Source organism: Sus scrofa, chromosome 3, assembly GCF_000003025.6.
Source record: "Sus scrofa isolate TJ Tabasco breed Duroc chromosome 3, Sscrofa11.1, whole genome shotgun sequence".
Classification (NCBI taxonomy): domain Eukaryota; kingdom Metazoa; phylum Chordata; class Mammalia; order Artiodactyla; family Suidae; genus Sus; species Sus scrofa.
Window position 1 is genome coordinate 72,796,772 of NC_010445.4, and position 16,121 is coordinate 72,812,892.

The 16,121-nt window shown below is 43.8% G+C and overlaps 1 protein-coding gene and 1 non-coding gene across 7 annotated transcripts in view; one reads left to right on the forward strand and one right to left on the reverse strand.

The window, feature by feature from the left end:
* Window positions 1-16,121, forward strand: part of AAK1 (AP2 associated kinase 1) — a 166,339-nt gene that overhangs the window by 2,795 nt on the left and 147,423 nt on the right. The gene's annotated exons all lie outside the window — the stretch shown is intronic.
* Window positions 8,884-8,955, reverse strand: TRNAE-UUC. The gene has a single exon. It is a non-coding gene; the product is annotated as a tRNA-Glu (tRNA).

Below are 16,121 nucleotides of genomic sequence, written 5' to 3' on the forward strand. Positions count from 1 at the left end.
TGGGAAAGAGAAAAGGCAAAATTGGTCTTTGTTATCTAGGCTGCCCTTTTCTTCCCCAGAATTCATCCCTGAGAACTGCACATCATGCCTTGTGATATTTTTGGTGGGACTGAGGACTCGAAGCTCTGCATTTCTTCATTTATTCATTCAACAGTTCTGGAGTGTCTGTCCTCTACCACTGTGCTAGGCTCTAGGGATATGATTTACAACTAGATGCTGCAATTTAGAAACTACTTTGAGAGATAGAAAACAGTCCTTTAAAAGAGAGTGATATGTGCTCGCATGGAGATAAGCTTAGGGTGCAGTGGCCTCCAATTTTAGAGAGCCAAGAATTGATTGCTGCAGAAAGTGACTGACTGAAGGATGAGTAGGAGTTATCCAGGTATGGTGACTGTGGACAGAGACTCAAGAGTAGTAAGAGAAAGTGCGTGTAAAACGGGGTCTGGTAGTATTGTCCTCTTTATGTTTTTTGACTATAACTGAATTTGAATCGGTGATACTAGGAAGTATATAGCTATGTAGAACCCAGTATACAAAGTATTTGTGTAATACCCACCAAGTGCAAAGGTACCACTAGATTCCCAGAAGGATATAGGGAGGTTTGAGGTGTGATGCCTGCTTTCAAGGAGCTCTCAGTGGATCCAGGAAGACAAAGCAAACATTCACACCTGCAGCGGTGTGGGTACCAGTACTGTCCGCCGAATCTGGCAGATCTAGGTTCAAATTCTGGCTCTGTTCTTTAGCAGCTATGAAACCTTGGGTAAGACATTTCAAAGCTCTCTTGAATCTCTCCCTCTGGCAGCAGTTCTCAACGTGTGGAGCCTGGGTCAGGAGCATTAGCATCACTTGGGAGCTTGTAGCATATGCATATTCTCAGGCCTCACCCCATGAACTGTGGGTATGGGGCTTTAGCAAGTTCCTAGAGAGATTCTGCTGCAAGCTAAAGTCTCAGAACCCATTGCTCTATGGAGCGAGTGGTCTTGAAAATTAAATGAGGCAATGAGTGTAAATTATTTAACATTTATCAGATATTCAATAATCGGTAGACATTATTTCCTGGCACTTTGTGTGTGTGTGTAAGTGTAAGGAGGAGTGGGGGGCTGTGTGAAGGCTAGTTTAGTTGTAGCAGTCTGCAACTTTCCTTTCTCCCATTGTGGGGGAACAGAGTCAGGTGTTCTTTGCAGAGGCCTCAGCAACTCCTTAAAGGATCAGCACTTGTTTTGAGTAGCCAGGCTCCTTTCTGGACCCTTTTTTCTTTTTTTCTTTCTTGGCCCTGTCCATGGCATGCCGAAGTTCCCAGGCCAGGGATCCAACCCAGGCCACAGTAGTGGCAACATGCTATAGCAATGACAACGCCGAATCCTTAGGCTAGGCTGCCAAGGATCTCCCTCCTCTTCTCTTTGAGTCCTCAGGTGTTGACCTAGCCACCAGTCCCAGCTACAGTTGTCCAAGGATGATGAGAATGGGGTATTACGTGTCCAGGGCAAGGCCAGGCAGTTCAGGAAGTGGGGGTGTGCTGGGCTTAAACACAGACTCTGTAGCACCTCATTCCACTACCACCCCTTTTTGCTCCAGTGGCTTCGGCCTGTGCTTTATGGTGAGGAATGGCAGGGCCCCCCCGGGGGAGGCATTGGACTGAGACAGGAGAGTGCCTGGGCTGCCATCTCTCCATCAGCAGCACTGGTCCCATTCGCCTAGTTTCACTAACCAGTCCAGTAGGCGTTTGTCTTTTGGGGGGAAGTGAAGTCTCTAAGTCGGGGGTTTGGAGGGGTCTGGCTCTCCCTAGGCTGGTGCAGGGGAGGATATTTTCTGTCTAGCTTCCTCAGCGAAGAGGTCATGAAGAGATGCTAAATCATGTCTGATGTAATGGGCATGGGATGTCAAGGGAAGATTGGATTTAAGCTTCCTGAATGAGCTCAGTGGGAAAAGTGGGGCAATGCTCAAAGAAGGACGGAGAAACTGTGTTTTTATCATACCTCCTTAGCTGTGTGAGGCCTTACATCTAAGCTCCAGACAAGTATTCATTGGATTTCCTGCTGTGGTGCAGTGGTTAAGGATCTGGTGTTCGTTGTCTCTGAGGTGGTGTGGGTTCCATCTCTGGCTCGGTGCAGTGGGTTAAGGAGCCTGCGTTGCTGTAGCTGTGGTGTGAGTTGCAGCTGTGGCTTGGATTCAGTCCCTGGCCTGGAAACTTCATGCGCTGTAGGTATGGCCATAAAAAAGGAAAAAAGTAAATTGATTACCTGCTTTGTCCAAGACAGCATTCCAGAGCTGCATCATTTTTCTGTAAGGTGAACCTGGGACTCTTTCAGTACAGCTTTCTGACCTACACTAAAGGGGTTCAGGTCTAGGGTTAATGAGAACTACCAAGTCTCCATGTCAGTAAACTCTGACAACTTCTACCTGCACTGCAAAGTAGTGAGGCGTAAAAAAAATATGTGTGAAGCTATGTAAACCAAACTAGCGTATGTGTGTACATGTATGTGTGTATGACACATGTATGTATTGGCAGCATCAATATGACGCATGCATGCATTCATTTAGTGAACGTTTGTTGGTGCCTTCTCTTTGGCAGGCACTGTACTAAATTCCAGAGCTACTAGGGTGAGTTGGACTTGGACCCTGCTCTTAAGGAGCTCACAGGCCAAGGAATATCCCTAAGATAAGTGTCCAGCACTTAGCATGGTCTTGGGTGTATAGTAGGTAGTAGAAAGAAGTTATGAGACAATAAAGAGAAAGGACCTGGGGCTGAGGGTTTCCAGGTGACGCACCAATAGAACAGGAATGGAAATTACCGAGCAGATGTTCCAGATGAGGCTTACCCAAGCCTTTCCAGAAAGAATAGCATGTGCAAAGGTGGGGAGGTGGGGAGACAGTGTGATGAGTTCTGGGAATACTGATTAGTCTGGTGTCATCATTTTGGTTAGTACAAGTTTCCCTTCCAGAATCAAGGAGAGAAGGACGCAGCGTGGTAGGAGGAAATTCTTTTACATTTGCTCCCGGGCTGTACTGGCTGCTTGCTTTCTGCTGGCCTTCTGAGTAACCTTGGACTAGCTGTCCAGTATGCACTGCTTCCCTCTGTGCCTCACCCTTTTGCTAACAGTGGGCCAAGGGGGTGGCTGGTGTCTGGGGAAGGAGTAGTGGTCCAAAAGTTTCGAAGAGAGGCAAGAAGCCTGAGCAGAAGCAGGCGGGGGAGCGAGATGACCCCTGTTACAGGAAGGAGTGGACAGGGGAGATAATGGGGGTGTTTGACCAGAGCAGAAGGTGGTTGGAGAGAAAAGAAAAGGAAATAAGGCCACAGAGAGCTCCAGTGCCAGGCAGGGTGGTTGGCTGTAAGCATGTGAGGTCTTCTCTTGACGCAAACACCAGGTTGACCCCTCCCACTTCAGATGTCTTTGCCTGCTGGGAAGTCTGGTTTTTTAGTGGCAACTGCAGATTTTCAGGGGGTGGTTTGTGAATGGTGTCTTCTTCCTGGCTTCGGGCACGATGACAGTTATAGCTTTGCTAAATATAGCCAAATCTCGAATTCAGAAACGATATCCAGAACAAGCCATTGCATGGTCAAAGCCTTGCCTTTGGTCTTTCTAACAAAGTCACGTTCATTTAATGAGACCTCATGAGGAGAGAGGAACAGTTTCACCTGGGTTCTGAGTGGGAGGGTTTGCAGGGTTGAGGGGGGTAATAGCTTAAACTGCATGTAGAATACACAGGAAAAACTCGGTAAAAATAAAGTACATGTGAAAAAATGCTACTGCATCAGGGCAGTCATTTTAATTTGCAGTATTTGAAAGTTGACACTTCAGAACGGGCATTCATCCCACCGTCTACCTTCATCTTGTGCCTTTCCAAGGAGCAATGCTTTCTGAGCCTGCTTGAGAAATAACTGGCATCTGCAAGAGTCAAATAGTGGTAGTCATAGAAAGGGTATTGTCTGTTGAAGTAGCATCTAGCACTTGAAGTAGCAAAGTGTAGCCTGCAGCCTCCTTTTCTGGAGCCATCTTTTGGCCTGGTGGCAGGAGCACTGTGGTGTGGTTGGGAGATCAGGTTTGTCGGTTCCCTCATTGGCATGGTCAGTAACCGCTACTGAGCACTCACTGTGCTGGACCTCGGGCAGTGATTAAATGAGACGTGATTCTGCCGGGAGGAATTGGAAATCATAGAACTTCAAACACATGCGCTAATAGCTCTGAGTGCTGTAATGAGGGATGTACCAGGGCTAGGAGAGCAGGCATGAGGGAGCCATTAATTTTGTGGGGTGAGGCATAGTCAGGAAAAGCTAGAGAAAGGTGATATTTGAAATGTGTCTTTGGGAGTTCCTTCGTGGTGCAGCAGGTTAAGGATCTGGCATTGTCCCTGCTGTGGCTCCAGTCACCATTGTGTGGTTTTGACCCCTGGCTTGAGAACTTGCACGTGCCGTGGATTTGTCACACAAAAAAGGGGGGGGCATGTATCTTTAAAAATAAGAACTTAATATAGATGGACAGAGTTAAGAGACCATTCCAGGCAGAGAGAATAACATGGCCAAAGACACAGAAGCGGGAACATGCACTGCCTGCTGAGAGCTGTATGTTTTGAGATAGCTGTGATCTACAAGGCCAGTAGCTCCCAGCCCCTGTCATGGGGCTTCCACTCTTTCCCCAGGATTCCATCAGGCTTGTCTGAGATGCATGAGCGACATTTGGACTCAATGGGAGCACTGGTGTTGGGCCATATATTAAATATTAGTAAAGATAAAATCTTATTTTTTTTAATGCCTGTCAATAGAAATATTCTCATGATTTCTTTCTAAACCCTGTGAATTGCTCTGGCTACCTCTGTTTGGAGACCCCGGTGCCAAGCAGTGGTTCTCCCCCAGGGCGATTATACCCACATAACATTTAGCATCGTTTTGAGACATTTTTAATTGCCACAGAGAGAGGGGGTAATACTGGCATCTAGTGGGTGTGGACCAGGAATACTGCTAAACATCCTACAGTGCACATGACCCCCTGCCTCCAACAGAATTATCCAGATCAAAATGTCAGCAGTGCCAGGTGGTGCAGCATGATGTGCTGGCCAGCGTGGGGACAGAGAGGAGTCAGCAGTGGCTCAGAAGGCCCTAATTTGCTGTGTGACTTCAGGCAAATCACTTAATTTTTAAATTCATTTTCTCGGAATCAACAAGCCTGCCGTCTTTCTTAACCTATTATGGTTAAAAGTCTTTTTGTCATTTTCTGCATAAAACACTTCCTTCCAGAAATAAACCAGTAAACCAAAGGAGGGAGAATGGCAAATCTTTGGAGGTCCTGGCTCAGGGGAGTTGTAACAGTACTTTCCATTGACCGAATATGAATTAGGAGCTTTAAAAAATTCTCTCCATATTCCCATATCTGAGTAACCCAAAATGTAATGGAAGCATTTTCCAACTTGAATTGCTCAGAGCACGGTTCAGTTGGGAAGTGCTATTAAAGAGTGTTATGGGAGAAGGTGTGGGTAACCCTTTGTACAAGGAAGAATTTTTGGGAAGGAAGAGTCTAGCACTGGCAGCTAAGGGTCTTGAGTTCAAGTTCTCTTACTTCTCCCATTTTCAGTCTGGCTTGGGGGAAGTCATTTAACCACAGTGAGCCACTGTTTCTTTCTTGGTAGTGGATGTCTTTCCTACCTCCATAGGAATGCTGTGATCGCAAAGGGAGAGGCTATGGGTATAATGCAGAGCACATGAGAGACAGTGTGCCCCACTGGCCAGGAGGAGCAAGATCTGCTGCAGCATCTAGCATATCTTTCCCCATCTCTGAGCTGCTCCGGCAAAGAGAAAAGTAATGGAAGCCTTGGCTCTTGCCCTCCCCATTTGACCTGACATGACCAACACACAGGAAATAAGTGCAGCCTGCAAGGCAATAGCTATTGAAATTGCTGGGGTGTGTGGTGTAGTCGCTAAATTCTGGAGGGGTGGGGTGGGGGAGGAGAGATCGAGGACTGAAATGGTTAGGCGAGACTTCTGGCGTGGGATTGTTCTTAACTGGGAGTCTTTTCTCTGGAACCCCTTCTTTGAGGAACCTTGTTTTAGGGAACATAGCTAGTTCAGCACGTTTGCACATGTTATAGTCTTAGTAAAGTTGAAGTAAGCCCACATTTTTAGTCTCTTTTGAGGAACAGAATTGCCTACATAAATAAATCATAAACTGTTTATATTCAAAGCAAGAAAGCTTTCTCATTCTTTGTGATTTTGAGTCACTCAGAAATAATTAATATTAGCACATTAAGGCAACACTGGCTACGACATTTTGTGCCTACTTTCTCCCTCCATTATTAGTCTGTTATCTGTCGTATCATTTAGTCTGTTGTGTATACTTTAAACAAGCTTGGTTCTTCTGTTGAGTTGTGGACAATTGTTAAGAAAGAAGACTCCTTACAAGTGAGTTTTCCATCTTGGCAGAGGGTGAGTTCCCCAAGTCGGAACAAAGCTGAAAGAGTAAAAGTTTGGAGATACATTTGAGATCTGCTGTGAGTGAATCAGCTTGAACTGGCCATTTTTCTCCTTAGGCTCAGAGTTGACCTTGGCAGACAGTGGAAGGCAATGCCAACTGAAGCTTTGTTATTTATGATTTCTGAAGAGCCAAGAGATTATTGGATGAAAGAGTTTATGGCATCCCTATATTATTATAATAGAAGGCCAAGCATAGCATTGATGTTAGATTATCATCTGTAATTACAATGTTCTTAAATAATGATGCCTTTCATCTGGGGCTTGAATCCTGGAGAAAGCAGTATAATGCCATGTAATTTGTTTGGTGCCTGTTTTTAAGGATGCTTACAACTATTGTGCCGGGACCTTTAGAGTGAGAGAGATTATTGTCCCTCTGGTACTGAGCGTGAATTTGAGAACAAAATGGAGACTTGATCGCTCTTTGGGGACAGGAAGAAAGAAGAGGACTCAGACCTCATCAGTTGTGCCCTTCCAGCATTTACAGAGGTGGCGAGGCTCCTGCCACCTCCTCAGCTAGTCATTTTCCCTGGTCAGTGAATTTTATTTGTCTAGCCCTGTTCCTCAGACCTTTGTCCCGCACTATTTTTTAGGAGCCCGGGAGTCTTGGTGGTGGAGGAATGGGTAGTGTCGGAAGAAATAATCCCATCTGGCCTCCCGGCTATGAAAGAATATTGGTTTGGCCAGGAGGTGTAACTCAGTAATGATTGGAAAAATATGGTATTCAGTAGTTTTTCCTTCCTGACTCCTTAGATCAAGGGAAGCACGATGCTGTTCTTGGGAGAAGATTTTTAAGGTTAGCGTCACATGTGGTGGTTTAAAAGCATGGGAATTGGAGGTGGGCAGCCCTTGGCTTGACTCCTGGACCTGTTACTGTGATGCTGGGCATCTTACTAAGATCCCAGATTGTCGTGTATGACATTCAGGTGATACCCTGGGTGGCTGTAAGAATAGATGAAATTATGCAAAGTACTCAACGTAGTGCCTGGTGCGTAGTTAGCAGTCTGTAAATGGTAACTCCTAATATTTAAGTGCGTGAGCTTGTTTTTGCCAGGCAGTGTCTGGTTTGCTGGTGAAACTAGAGTCTTGGAGATAGATGAATAGGTAGATAATATCTGTTGGTAAATAGAGATAGATAGATCTGTATCTGTCAGAGTATCTACAGACCCCAAGATGAATAAGGAGAAGGGAGAGAATCTCAGATAAATATTTGTGTTTTGATTTTTTTTTTCCCCTGCCTGAAAGCCAGCTGTGTGTTGGGAAAATTCCCGCAGCCTGTCAAGTCACTGTTATTAGTGTGATGGGCCTCTCTGCCCTTGTGCTCTAACACAGGCCTCCTGTTTCATTCAGGCCTGTGCCCTCCTCATCGCCCGTGGACCATGGATTTGGCTCTTTCCAGTGCTTTACTGATAGTGTTCCCTGAACCTCCCTTAATCCCACCTGACCTCTGTCCTCCCGAACCTCGGTACTCCCCACAGCTGTCACTGTGGTCCGTCTTCCCTCCTGTCCTCTGGGTGCCTGTCATTCTTGCTGGCTGTGCTGACTGTTTGGGCCGGTTATCTCAGTTTTATTTTGCTGTTTATCAATTTCACTTGTACCTATTTTCTCATGTTAGATAATTAGTTTTTAAGGGGCAAGGGGTAAACCTTCGGTTTATTTTGTATCCAAATCGGGACTCTTAAATTTGAACAATGCAAGGGTGGGTGCTAGAGAATGAATGAATTGGACAAGTAATAGGATAAATCTGTGTGTGCTAATTCAGATTCACTGGGCAAGACTAGAGACCCGACAGATTTGAGATAGACAGACCTCCCTTATCCCTGTGCTAATAATATAATTTGTGTTTGTGATCTTATTACCATGATAAGCATCAAATCTTCTAGGTTTTCAGTAAAGTTGAAAAGTTAACCAAATTCAGAGCAAAGAACACCTTCCAAAAAATCATGTAAATCTCTCTTTATTGATTGAGTTTAATTATGGGTATCTAATACTATCAATTTCAAAAGTAGAGATAAGTATAAGTGTCTTAACTATATAAAGGAACTCTGGAACTGCGAAGGAGAAGATTAGGTCAAGTAGCTAAAACACAGCTATTACTGAAATTTATTATTAAACAAGGCATGCATTCATTTTCTAGCTTGTGTGGTTGTTGACCTGCAGTATATTAGATGGTGACTCTCAACATGTATGTAAGGTAGTGAGTGTGGGGGCAGGGGACAGATAGGAAGGGGACATATAATTTGAAAATGGCCAGGTCCAGCCAGGAAAGGAGGGAAACTCGGTGAGAATGGGGAGTGGTGGTATACCCCCTTAAGAGGCATACTGTAGACTCAACTCAAGGGGTTGAGGTGGGGAGAGGACTTGAGCCTTTTTTTTTGGGATGGGGGGGCCGCAGTATGCAATGGCATGGTGTAGGATCTCAGTTCCCAGACCAGGGATTGAACCTGGACCACAGCCATGAAAGTGCTGAGTCCTATCCATTAGACCACCAGGGAACTCCTGACCTGAGACTTTTATATCTTTCAAAGAGGGTGTGGTTTTGAAAAGGTTCATAAATACAGTACTAGCAGCTCAGATATTGAGTCTAGAGAGGTGGTGTCTAAAATTGATCACTGTATGTAGTTCTTAGAACATAGATTGGCACTCATCTCTCCCCTGTTCTTGCTCCTCTAAGAGAGGAGAGTTGAAAGGACGGATCATCAGAATATCTTGCCTGATGTTTTGCCCTGTGAGCTCCGTGACCTTGTTGAAAGGTCAGCTCTCGGGGGCTCTCTGAACAGTGCTGAGAATTCGCTTGAAAAAAGTTACCTTTAGATAACATAGACTTGCCTAGAAGATGAAGTATTTCTTTCTCTTTTAAAATCACATCATTAGAATATTAATATGTTATATCAGTGGGATAAAATGGGTTGTATTTAAAGTGACTATCAACTCACCCATCAGTTTTGGAATGATTTTAAGGCGATAGGATAGAATAAGGTCCAAGTGTGTATATTCACGTTCTGGCTCTAGGGTTAGCTCATAGAATATGAATGAACAACTGTGTGAGCTCAGGGAAGCAGGCCATTGAGTCTCGTCTTCAATGATCTTGGACACATCATTTCCCTTTTCTGAGCATCTCTTCCTATTTAAATCAGGAGATACTGGACAATCTTAAAGATCTCTTCTAGCTCAGACATGGTTTTTAAAAATTCTGTGGTTTCAGTTGGGATCGTTTGGGAGGGAGGGTGGAGTGGGGTTGATTTAGTAAAAGTGTTAGACCTCTGTGGCAGGGACTAAGACAACATTCCTGAAATGGGTTAACCTTGACCTCTATGTGAGCTGTACTGCCGGGTCATTAATGGAGGTGAGGGATTCCATTCCTTTTCTATTCCCCTTCTTCCGTATCTTTCCCTCACACTAGAAACTTCAGTGTTAGGAGTTAGATGTTGGAGTGAGGGGAAGCTCAGATGACTCTTGGACTTCGGGCTTAAGTGACTAGGTGGGTAATGGTGTCAACGACAAAAAGAGAACCATATGCAAGGGAAAGAAAATGACTTTAGTTTGGGACTTTTTAATATGAAACCCTAAAGAAAATCCAGGTGTGGATATGGTTCAGGACACTGTCAGATAGGACTGGCCTGGATTTAGAAAAAAGTTTGGTGGGAGTTGTCTTATAACCACATGATATTTCATGAAACTGAAGTGGAATGAGAGCTCCCAGGGGACAAGATCGAACAGGAGGGAAGCAGGCTGTGGGTAGATTCCCTAGAGCGCCGCTGTAGGGCAGGCACAGGATGACGGGAGCACACCTAGAGCACAGCCCAGGCTCCTCACTCTGACCTACACACCTACAAGAACTTGGATGGCCTTTCGCCTCGGCCACTGTGCTTTTTAGTTACAACAGTGATTCCAGTTTACTTTTCTGAGCATTTAATGCTGTTTCCTTGTTAGTGTCTTAGATGTGGCTGCTCTCTTTGCTTGGAATGTTTTTCCTGACCTTTCCTTGGCTGACTTCTTGCCATTCAGAGCTCAGTTAAATCTTAGCTCAGAGAGGCTTTCCTTGATCATCCAATATAAGGGACTCATCATGTTTTGCTTTGCCAGGTGGTATGTGTCAGCTGACTTTTCTTGCTTATTGTTTATCTCCTCCCAGTAGAGTCTGACCTCCATGAAAGCAGCGACCTTGACTGACTCATTCATTGCTCTATCCCCAGTGCCCAGTGCCTAGTGCACATGAAAGAGGCAGAAGGAATGACTGAAGATGCGGATGGAGAGTCAGGAGAGTGAGGGCTGAAAATGAATACTAAATAGCTCTGAAAGGAGGGGGGGATACTTCAGCGTGTTAGAAACCAGAAAGGTCATGATGAGGATGGAAGGGTAGTTATTGGGTTTGGAAACATGAGGTCAGTCATGAGCTTTGTTAGAGCATTTTTCTTTTTAGGGCTGCACCTGCGGCATATGGAAGTTCCCAGGCTAGGGGTCAAATTGGAGCTGTAGCTGCTGGCTACAGCCACAGCCAATATGAGTCACATCTGTGACCTACACCACAGCTCATGGTAACAGGAGATCCTTAACCCACTGAGTGAGGCCAGGAATGGAACCCACATCCTCAAGGACACTGTGTTGGGTTCATAGCCCACTGAGCCACAACGGGAACTCCCTTTGTTAGAGCATTTTAATCAGAGCAGTGGAGGGAAGTCCAGGTGACAGTGAAATGAATGAATGGGAAGTGAGGTGAAAGTTGAATCCGGGAGGAATTTATTATTATTTTTAAATGGCGGAAGAGCTTTGAGTACATTAAGCAGAGAGGAAGTGGCCAGAAGAGAGGAGGACTAGTGATGGAATAGGGCTGAGGAGGTGATGGCAGGTCATGGGTGGAATCATGAACTCAGGTGGAGATGACCTTGAACAGGAGAAAGGGCACTTTATTCACTGACGGGGAAGGAAGAAGAGTAAGAATGGATATAGAGGAAAAGAAATTGGTAAGGTTTTGGCAAGTTGAGGGAGTTCTTGCCTCATGGTTTTGGTTTTCTTTTGGATGCTGTGGGGTGGGAGTTGAATTGGGGGGTTAAAGGGAGGAAGGAAGGCTCTGGAGAAGTAGATGGAGAGAGGGAATGACAGAGGATGAGAGGAAGGATGGGTGGTCATACGGAGAGCCCACTCGAGATGATTCATCATAGGAACACATGTTCTTCTGACCGGTGAGGGTTTAATCAGTTTTGAAAAAGGTACTATTTTTGAATAGGACTTTTCTGAAATACGTTATATGTTTCTTGTCTTCTAAGTTATATGCCACAGAGGCAGCATAATAAAGTGGAAAGTCCTCCTGATCTGAATCTGTCTGGCGACCACCTTGCCCTATATCCTGGACCAAAGGCTTCCCAGCTCTGTCCATCATCATGTCTTTGTCTGTAAAATGAGGATGAGATGATAGTGAAGTTTCTTTCCAGCTTTAACATCTTACCATTCTTTTATTTCTTAGATGCATTGTTACTAGAATGTTACTGTTTTTTTATAGATCTGTTAGGGTCTTTGCTTGATACTAGTGAGACAATTTGCTTCTGAATAAAATGGCCCTGGGTTGCTGTGCTTTTTGAATTTCATGTTCTTGCTTTATGGTGTTTTCTGGTTCCTTTCTTCTGAGATTGTCTGCTGTCACCTCTCGTTGCTACCCGTGCGTCTTCCTGAGTTAGTGCCTCTCTAATTTGCTGCTTTTAATCTGCTATGGTCTTGGAAACTAGATGACTACTCTTGTTAGAACCATGTGTAACAATAAAGAGGCTTAGTATTTGAGGGTCTCATCTGTGATCACAGTATGTGAGCTGCTGAGCCTGGGCTTCATGTCTCTTGTTGGTACAGAAAGGAGTTTTTATGTATCGTGTTCTGGAAAGGTTTAGTTCTGAAGAGATAATAAATTACCATTTGATGTTTATTATTAATTAAATGTGTTTAAAACCTTTTGTCTGGGATTCCCCATTGTGGCTTAGAGGTAATGAACCAGACTAGGATCCATAAGGACACGGGTTCAATCCCTGGCCTCGCTCAGTGGGTTAAGGATCTGGTGTTGCCGTGAGCTGTGGTGCAGTTCTCAGATGTGGCTTGGATGTGCCGGTGCCGTTGCTGTGGCTGTGGCGTAGGCCAGCAGCTGTAGCTCTGATTTGACCCCTAACCTGGGAACTTCCATATGCCTCGGGTGCAGCCCTAAAAGTACTAAATAAATAAATAAAAACCCTTTTGTCAGAAAAGTTGAGTGTCAGTGCCGGACTTTAACGCATTTTCGTTTTCCTTTTCACTTACTATCCCTTTTTTCACTGGCTCCTCAGCCCCTTCTCCACACTTTCAATGTGAGGCAGTGTTTTAGGCACCATTGTAATACTGTTTTAGTCATTTGGTTTTGATTTATTTGAAACTGCAGAGACATTTCCAGGCTTGTAATCCGCCATCCCATGCTGTATCTGTTTATCTCCATACAGGCCTTGCTGGAGACTCTCAGATGGTATTTGGGGTTGGGCCTGAAAGACTGGAAACAATGAAATTGATGCTAGTTCCACATATAATCTTCAGGACATATGGAAAAAGGAATCTAGAAGTCTCTAAAATTTTTTTTTTTTTGAAAAAAACTAATCCGTAGTATAGTAGAATAATTAGAAAAAAAAAAAAAAGCCAGACAAAAAGAGAAGATATTACACATAATTCCATGGATTACCGTTGTTAACATGTTAGTGTGTACCTTCCAGACTTGGGCATTTTTTAAGAAGAAGAGTGTGCTTTATTTACATCATCGTCTGTAGTTTGCATTTTCACTTAGCAGTATATCCTATCTTTTTGTGTTAAACGTCTGCATCAGCAGTGTTCATTCCTTGTGTGAATGCTTTGTGTTTATTTTACCAGTCTCCTATTAGACATTTAGGTTATTTATAGCTATTACAAAACAACCGCAAGGAGTATTTTTTTAAAGCCTTTGGGTATTCGTTCTATTACTTCTTAGAATAAATTTCTGAATGTGAAATGGCTAGATCAGAAGATACGCGTATTTTAGCTTTCAATACATATTATAAAAGAGCCTCCAGAAAGATTAAACCAATATATGCTTCTACCAGAAGTGTGTCTTACTATGAAGTCAGACATGTTTTCCTTCTTTTTCTTCCTTCCTCTCTTTGCTCATTTGCTTTCCCTTCCTTCTTCCCTCCCTTTTTCTTTCTTCCTTCCTTCATTTCCTTCTTTCTTCCTTCCTTCCTTTCTTTCTTTTATACTTCTTCTGTGGTGAACTTTTTATGCTTCTTTGCTCATTTCCGCTAGGGCATTCATTTTCCTTAATGATTTATATAAGTTCTTTACATATTGAAGATATTAATCCTCTGTCTATATCTGCATGTATATATATACCCATATATGTGTGTATATATATATATATCATTTTTTCTCTTTTGTCATTTACCTTCAATTAAGGAGTTTTTGCAGATATTTTAAATTTGTGTGCGATCAAATATGTCAATCTCTTCCTTTACGATTTTTTGTATGCAGTTGTGTTAGAAAAGCCTGAGGAGAAAGATAGGTACTAGATCACAGAGACCTTGTGGGTTTGAAGTTTATCTTTGAGCCATAGGGAAGCCATTCAGAATTTTAAGAGGTGATAGCATGATCAGATTTGTAGTATAGTTACATGTGTGGAGGATGACAAATGAGGGAGCTGAGTTTAGAGCATTTAGGAGGCTGTTGCCATGATCCAGGTTAAAGGCAGTGAGGGTCTGGAGTTCTGTTGTGGCTCAGAAGAAATGAATCTGACTAGCATCCATGAGAATGCAGTTTCGATCCCTGACCTCAGTCAAGTGGGTTAGGATCCAGCTGTGAGCTGTGGTATAGGTTGCAGACACGGTTTGGATCTGGCGTGGCTGTGGCATAGGTTGGTGGCTACAGCTCCGATTTGACCTGGGAACTTCCATTCGCCGTGGGTTTGGCCCTAAAAAGATAAAACAAACAAACAAAAGCAGTGAGGGTCTGAATGCCAGAGTGGTGATAGGAACACATAAGAGTACAGAGTACAGACGAATCTTTAGGAGGTCATATCATCAAGACTTGGTGCTTGATTGGATTTAGAGGTTGAAGGAGAGAGATGGAATCAAGAAGGATTCCATGTTTCTAGTTTGAATGCCCAGGTACTGAGTTGGAATTGGCACTAACTGAGCTGTGTTATTCAAGGGGGGGGGAAGTTTGATGAGGGAAGATAATGAGTTTGATCTGCTCAGTTCGTAGTGTGTTTGGGTTATCTATTGCTGTGTAACAAACTACTCTAATCCAGTGGCTTAAAACAGCAACAGTTTATTATTTCTCATAAGTCTATAGGTTGACTGAGGGCTAAGCTGGACTTCTGCTCATCTCATTTAGGGTCTGTTAAAATTGTCTTTCCTCCCACCATACTGTCAACTACCTGAATTCAGAACATGCTTCTCCCAAAAAACAAAAACAAACAAACAAAAAACAGTGCTAAATATGTATATAGTTCCCTGGTGGCCTAGTGATTAAGGATTTCGCATTGTTACTGCTGTGGCGTGGGTTCCATCCTTGGCCCAGGAATTTCCACATGCCATGGGCACAGCCAAAAAAAAAAAAAAAAACAAAAACCCAATATGGACCAATACATCACATTTCTAACACCATGCCTTATCCTTAGTAGAAATATATATGCCAGAGAAATATAGGAAACCCTATGGATTTATACACAGAGCTTTTGTATTTTTTTATACCCTAGAGGACGACCTGAGAATTGGGTGAAGGGGGTGGCATTAAAATTTTTTATTTATTGATGTTCCCATTGTGGCTTAGCAGGTTAAGAACGTGGTGTAGTCTCCATGAGGATTTAGGTTTGATCCTTAGCCTTGCTCAGTGGGTTAAGGATCTGGAATTGCTAGATTTGAAGATGCGGCTCAGATTCAGTGTTGCTGTGTCTGTGGCATAGGCTGGCAGCTGCAGCTTCTATTCTACCCCTAACCTGGGAACTTCGAAATGCCACAGGTGCGGCCCTAAAAAGAAAAAAAAATGTACTTATTTATTTATAGTAAAGTGGGATAAAGGCTTGGAAACTTAGACAAGTCATTTTTAGGAAAGAGTACCTAGGGAAGATGAGTATTGTGAAATTGATTTGTTCGGAGCTGTCCATGCAGAGACACTTGTGCTCAAGTTTGAAAAGTCAAGAGTAAGAAGAGCAGTGGGCTGAGAATGGAGTTGAGTTTTAGCAGCATTTAAGGGCTAGTTTAGTAGGGAAAGCCCTTAAAGGAAACAGGGGAAGACTCTCCAGAGGTATGAGGAGAATCAGTAGGCTGCAATGTCTCCCACACAGGACACCCTGCAGAGTTAAAAAGTTGGAGTCAAGAGGATCAGATGCCCTGGAGTTGGTCAAGTAGGATAAAGACTGGAAATGGCCCCTGCATTGGACAACCGGATGGCACTGGCCTCTGCGAGAGCAGTTTCAGAAGAGTAGTGATTTGGCGAATGGGAGCACCAAGTCTTGATTGTTTCTTTAAGGAGTATGAATGGGGGGGGGGGAAAGAAAGAGACTGGTATGGTAGCTCTATCAGGAGATGCTTGTGCATGTTAATAGGCTGCTGGGAAGGCATCAGGAGACAGAGACTGCGATTAAAACAAGAGTGGGGGCAGTTGCCTAATGGAGTGAGGTTCGAGA